At 34.5% G+C, this 6,794-nt stretch overlaps 1 protein-coding gene across 1 annotated transcript in view; it reads left to right on the top strand.

The window, feature by feature from the left end:
- The first annotated feature begins 311 nt into the window (after nucleotides 1-311).
- The window catches only part of LOC136850824 (glycine receptor subunit alpha-4-like), a 93,791-nt gene continuing 87,308 nt past the window's right edge, over nucleotides 312-6,794 (top strand). Inside the window, exon 1 of the mRNA XM_067124848.1 lies at nucleotides 312-507. The gene's annotated coding sequence lies outside the window, so the exon portion shown is untranslated. The remainder of the gene's footprint in view (nucleotides 508-6,794) is intronic.

Genomic DNA, 6,794 nt, shown 5'->3' with positions numbered 1-6,794 from the left:
TTCGCAAACTCATTCTTATCTCGCCCTCGGTAATTAGCTTTTCCGCTTTTGATGAGCACTCGATTGTGAAAGCACCGATCCCCCTTCCCCTTCCTTCCACTCCTCTCTCTCCCTTTTACAAACGTGAATTATAGAGAGAGAGAGAGAGAGAGAGAGAGAGAGAGAGAGAGAGAGAGAGAGAGAGAGAGAGAGCCTTAGGTCGCTGCTATTCGGTCACTCGGTGTATTATGCAGATGCGGTACGAGCTATCCCGAACGGTCATCTGGCAGCGAGGAAAGAGATTTCCCTCGGCCGCGCTGCCTGCGGAGGTCAGTGTCACGTGGGTGTTCGTGGCAAAATTATCGTGTGGTTCGCTCCGCTCTCCGGCGTCGTCAGCCTGTCCCAGTATTATATACGTTGGAAGGGGCTGGCCTAGACGTGTACCGCTCGGCGTTAGAGATTTTCTCTCTCTCTTTTTTTTTTTAAAGTCTGCACGGTTAATGGACTAGTTCGCTCGAGGATTTGCAGGTTAGGATTTCATCTTAGTCTCAGTTTCTCTCTTTTGTGTCTTTTCGTTCGTAGTCTTAATTTCTCTCTTGTGTCTTTTACGTTCGTCTTTTTTCTTGTGCGACGAGAATCCTGAAATTAATGGGACGTGATATATATAACGTTATCTGTTGCTCATACTTTACGAGCAATCTTGAACAGAGATTTATTTCTGTTCTGTAACTCTCGTTTTAAATATCTGGGTGATGTAAATGTGTTCTGTAACTCTTGTTTTAAACATCTGGGGGATGTATGAAATTGTATTATTTAACTGAATAGTCTTGATTAATTGAGGGATATTCGACGTGTTGAAAAAATTCCTCCTTTCTAATTTTGAAAAGGTTCTCCTTGTTATCGTTATTTCCTTTACATAATTTTTCTGTTTTTAATCATCGCATTGCATTTATTGACATACAATTTGATGGCTATATTTCCAAATGGTTAAAATGCAGTAATACTCACATATATATAAAAAACACATATATATTTGTGTGTGTATATACACAAACATATATAGTGTGTGTGTGATATGTGTGTGTATGTAAAATTATTACCGAATATTTATTGGCAAACAATGATTTTATTTCAAAATGTTAAATCATACAAAATGCTTACAGATACATATGAATATATATATATATATATATATATATATATATATATATATATATATATATATATATATATATATATATATATGTGTGTGTGTGTGTGTGTGTAAATGTGTGTAAATGCACACACACACACACACACACACACACATATATATATATATATATATATATATATATATATATATATATATATATATATATATATATGAATTAATGAACACAGAACACCGTGCTTCACAGAAAGAAATTTCTGACTCATCGGGGTAGAACCCAGGCCTCTTAAATGACAAGGAAGACCGCTACCATAGGAAAATGATTTCAAGCACAGCAAAATATGCATGTTAAAAAAAATATTCAATATTCTAGTTAAAAACAACTCTCATCCTCTACTTTACTAAATGCTGTATCAAAACCTTGCTTACAGATAATGGTAAATTGAATACACGCTGACCAATAACAATTTAAAATACAAAAACACGCCAAACAAAAACAAAAAAAATATGAAATCTCTACGGTGTTACATTACCACGTTTCACTATGTTTTTAATATTTCATGAAATCACCTCTATGACTAAACTTCATTCAGCTCATGCAAACTAATATGCAATTCTTGCCGAAAAAATCATACATTTGAAGAGTATTGCTTAAATAAAAGCAGTGTAGGATTTTTAGGCACAGTGGTAAATCCTTTGATTAGGATATTGCTGTGTTATAGAACAAAAACAAATACCTTTGAAACTCAAATGTAGAGGAGCGAATGTGATGCTTGGATATGTAATAATTTATGCATGGTCTGTGAAGCCGTCTTTATTATTATTATTATTATTATTATTATTATTATTATTATTATTATTATTATTATTACTGACGTTGCTGTTTTAGTTGATTTAAACATGAACGTAATTATTCTCTGATGGTCCTGTCCTCTTGATTTAATTCACATAGGAAATAATTTTGAATATACGATCAAATAAAGTAATTTCTAGAATCCAGAACATTTTTAACTGCTTAAACAAAAGATATAACTCGGTTTTTAAAATCTAAAAATCGCATCACAATACTCTAAACAAATATGAAATATATTTCAGTACTAATGTGTATGAAATTTGTAAAAAGAAATGGCAAATAAAGAGGTGATAAATAGCCGTGAATTTATTGAGTTTCAAAATAAATAAGAATGTAGGAAAAGATCAACAGATTAATCAAATTAATATTCGCATGATACTTGGAAATAGAGTTTTATTCAGACAACTACAAATCTCACCAGCCTCTATTGAAATCACTAAATATGTTATCTTCTGAAATCAACATAGTTTAAAGTTTTTATTCTCTTTCAGTCTTGAAAACCTAAATACTGAAGTTTCATAAATCAACTGATTACAGTTCTCGTATCACTAAAAGATTTATTACAACGAGCAGCCGGCAATCACATTGTGATTGTATCACGATTTCATATTTACTATTAAAATTGCTTCAAACACTGATAAAATGTAACTTTACTTCATGCAATACGTGACAAATACGACTTCAAAAAGTTCCTTGACAAATGCATTTGACAAAAGTCTCTTCTGACTAAAAAAAAAAAAAAATAAATAAATAGAAAAAGGGAAAGTGAAGCGAAAATGATTTGCCATCATTGAAGGTCATGCTCACGTTAGGTCCAGGAAAACTGTTGAATGAATTGATGACTTTGTATGAAAGGTTATTTAGAAAATGTCAGACCTCTGACATTTAAAATTCCGGCAAATAATGCCATTGTGAAACCCCAGCTCTGCAAACATTTCTTTGAGGGAAATATAGAGTGAAAAACATTAGGTGGTAGGGATAACGTACAGGTACATTAAAGTTGCTATAGCTATTACATATAACGTTGGCCTTAGTTACAGGGCAATGTATTGAATGCATATAAAAGAGGAGGAATCTTTAGCTTGGCTGAGAGATAGAAAATCTCTCTCTCTCTCTCTCTCTCTCTCTCTCTCTCTCTCTCTCTCTCTCTCTCTCTCTCTCTCTCTCTCTCTCTTGACTCCTACTGCCAATGATTAAAGGTGATACCCTGAAACCCAATATATCACAGGAAAGGCTATCAGTTGGGAGAGCTATAAACTATACTAGAACTTGTAGATGACATTTCTTTACTGGTGATAATTTTGATAATTTCAGAGCATTGTAACGTAAGCCTGGCTATGGTTTAAAGGAATCAAGAAGTTATACCTTTCTTTTCAATATTTTTAAGCGTTGATGGGGAAAATACTTGATAAAGTATCTCGATAAATTGAAGAAATATTTTGTTCAGAAATATTCTCAACCGTCGTATACCAAACATGGCATTGGTTTAAACTCATCAAGAAATTATATACTTCTTTCCAATCTTTGCAAGCTTTGACGAAGCATATACTTGATAAAAATATCCCAATAAACTGAAGAATTGTCGCTTTTTCTCTTAGAAACATTCTTGACCATCGTATACCAAACAATTTTGGTTTAAACAAATCAAGAAATTTTATACTTCTTTTCAGTCTTCTTATGATATAAAGAAGAAAATACTTGATAAAGTATCCAAATGAAATGAAGAATTTCCTTTTTTTTAGAATATTCTCAACCATCGTATACCAAACATGGATATGGTTTAAACTTATCTAGAATTTATATACTTCATTTCAGCCTTTCTTACGATTTAATGAAGCAAATACCTGGTAAACTATCTCAATAAATTTAAGAATTACCCTTTTATAAAAGAATTTTAACCTTAAATGAAACTACCCCTTTAATTCACGTCCACATTTAGATAAAGACCTGGAACGACTTCTCCTGGAAAAGGCTTATTTTCCCTCACCTACAAACAAACACTTCCAGCCAACTGCACTCCTTAAGACACCTGTAAGTGGCGACTTTTAGCACTTCAGGAAGGTCTTGTAGACCTTGAGAATCCCTCATTCACTGTCTTGGTAAAAGCCTTCGGGCGTAATGTCCGTTTTTTTTATTGTGAAGTCTTCATTCATTTTATCTTGTTTCTTGTATATTGTATGGGTTTGTCTCTAGTTTTCTACGTATTTCCTTTTGTCTGTCTATCTGTCTGTCACTTTCTCACACACACACACACACACACACACACACACACACACACACACACATATATATATATATATATATATATATATATATATATATATATATATATATATATATATATATATATATGTGTGTGTGTGTGTGTGTGTGTGTGTGTGTGTGTGTGTGTGTCTGTGTTATGTTGGAGTGTGGAAGAATGGAAGCAGTTGATGAATGTAGATTTTGTAAATAAAACATGTAATTTTAGGATAGAGAACGTCAGTGAAGGAACGGTTGAAACAAGACAGGTAGCAAGAGCACTGCAGAAAAAATTTGAAGGTGAGCAAAGGCGATCGTTGAGCAAACTCTCCTTTATGGAAGTGAAGTGAATGTTGACGCTTGATGTGAATTTGAGAAAAGAGCTGGAAGCTAATGTGATTACTAGGATGCATAGTATATGTTGAGCAAGAAGGACTTAAGATAAGAAGTAAAGGTATATATATATATATTTATATATATATATATATATATATATATATATATATATATATATATATATATGAATAATGAAGGCCCATAGACTAATAAATACTGTACAGTCTGAAAATTCTGGAAAAGAGGAGTTAAGGATATCCTACAGGAGCTACCTGACCACCTAGATAGTTTGGCAAGCACAGAAAAACGTGTAGGATAGACGTGAGTGGCGCAGTGTGTGTAGGGGTTAGCTGATGCCTAACGAGCGAGGTGAGCATCCTGTGTAGGCATGTAAAGTGGGTGAGGCCGTGGGAGATTTCTGCGTAGAGTGGTTCATCGTTAATTCAATGGGTGATTGATGGACATGACAGATTGACTATCTCTCTCTCTCTCTCTCTCTCTCTCTCTCTCTCTCTCTCTCTCTCTCTCTCTCTCTCGTTACCATCCCCTTGGTTTCCAAAAACATTTGCAGATGGATTGAGTATAATACTCTGTGAGTTAATAATCACTCAAGAATCATACTCTTGTTAGCCAGTTCATGAGATGGGTAGCTATCTTAATACCTTAAAAAAAAATCTATATATCGTTCTTCTTTGGTAATAAACCTACAGATTTATGCTCTGTGCGAAGCCCGTTTTCGAAAACACGCAGAATATCAATCAATACTTTGCCCACGAAAATCAATATGATTTCCATACTGGATAATCCAGCCAACTATTGCCTTTCCTGTTTCACTCCTTTGTGTCATTTCTTTATCTTAGAAACTTTGGGGAATCTTAAGACTTGTTCCGGACATCTAAAACCTTCGGCATTATCGAAGGAATGGCACTGTTAGAGGAAAAATTTCTGCTTCTATTTTCTCTCGGCGAGTCTGCAAACTCGCTTCAAGTTTCCAGTCAGATTGATCTATTTCTGTCGCAGTTGATGGAACTACATCCATCCCGCTCCAGATTTCTGCTTGTGTTATGTCGCGAATTTTCCTTTCTCTCTCCGGCGACGTTTTAGGAGTTCTAAGGCTTATCATCTTGTCATATTCATTCTCATGTCGATGATGCTACTTGATCTAGTTGTTATTTTGTTATGGTATTGAGACTGCTATGAATAATATCTCTGAAGAGGGAGTTCACATTGATGCTCCAACATATCCTTCCTACCTCAGTGTCGCATTCTCTATAAGAATAATATAGAGTTTTAAATAATAAACTCACTCTTCTCTCAATGTGCCCTCAAGAAAAATGATAGCATGTCGTAGAAGGACCACATCATGGGCCTGATTAAATCTGTCTCTTATCTTTTCCCGTCTGACAAATGACCCGTTCATTATTATCAATGTCAATAAACTTAAAGGGGTTTCGTAGGGTCACTATATTCTTGTTATATAAATGTTACTTTGGGAATTAGAACCGAGAGTTTTCAGTTGTCCGTCATCTTTTTATTTCGTCTTTACGACACATATCAGGCAGTTGATGAGTTTGTCCAAGCAGTGAGCTCAGTGGTCACCCAGTTAAATTACCGCTGAGAATTTTAATTCCTAGAATACAGAATATTATTAAATCTTCCGTGTTTCCAGAGTAGTTTAAGCTGTCCGTTTTTGAAGATGAAAGTTTGCCACGAATTAATGGGAAAAATCTTGATTAATTTCCTTGCGGTAACTTGGATGTTTAGGGAAGGCTTTTCCATCTAAGCAATTTTGCCGCAAAATCTGGCATTTATAAGAAAGTTGAATTGCCTCCCCCTCGAAAAAATATCAGCATACAAGTTGCATTTTACTAAATATGTCATATGTAATCAAGGTCTTTTTGTTTGTCAAACATGCATAGAAATGGGTTGAACATTATAATTTCAGTCTTTTAACCAGGATGGCTTCGAGTTCCACCCGGTGGAGAGAATTTCATTGTCCTTTTCCATTCTGATTTAAAGGCTTTATGTATATGGCTTGTAAAAATTACAAGAAATAGACAAACTTAGGCGTCGTTGAGGCCTTTACAATATATAACTTTGACTGGTAAGATTAGTAGATTCCAGGAGCCTACTATTTACGATTATGTAAAAATATTCACAAGTCCAGCAGATATGTCGGTTTCCCTAAGTCCTTTCAACAATCTGAGAGAGAGAGAGAGAGAGAGAGAGAGA

This window comes from Macrobrachium rosenbergii, chromosome 22 (assembly GCF_040412425.1).
Source record: "Macrobrachium rosenbergii isolate ZJJX-2024 chromosome 22, ASM4041242v1, whole genome shotgun sequence".
NCBI lineage: Eukaryota > Metazoa > Arthropoda > Malacostraca > Decapoda > Palaemonidae > Macrobrachium > Macrobrachium rosenbergii.
This window is presented reverse-complemented; position numbering and strand designations above follow the sequence as displayed.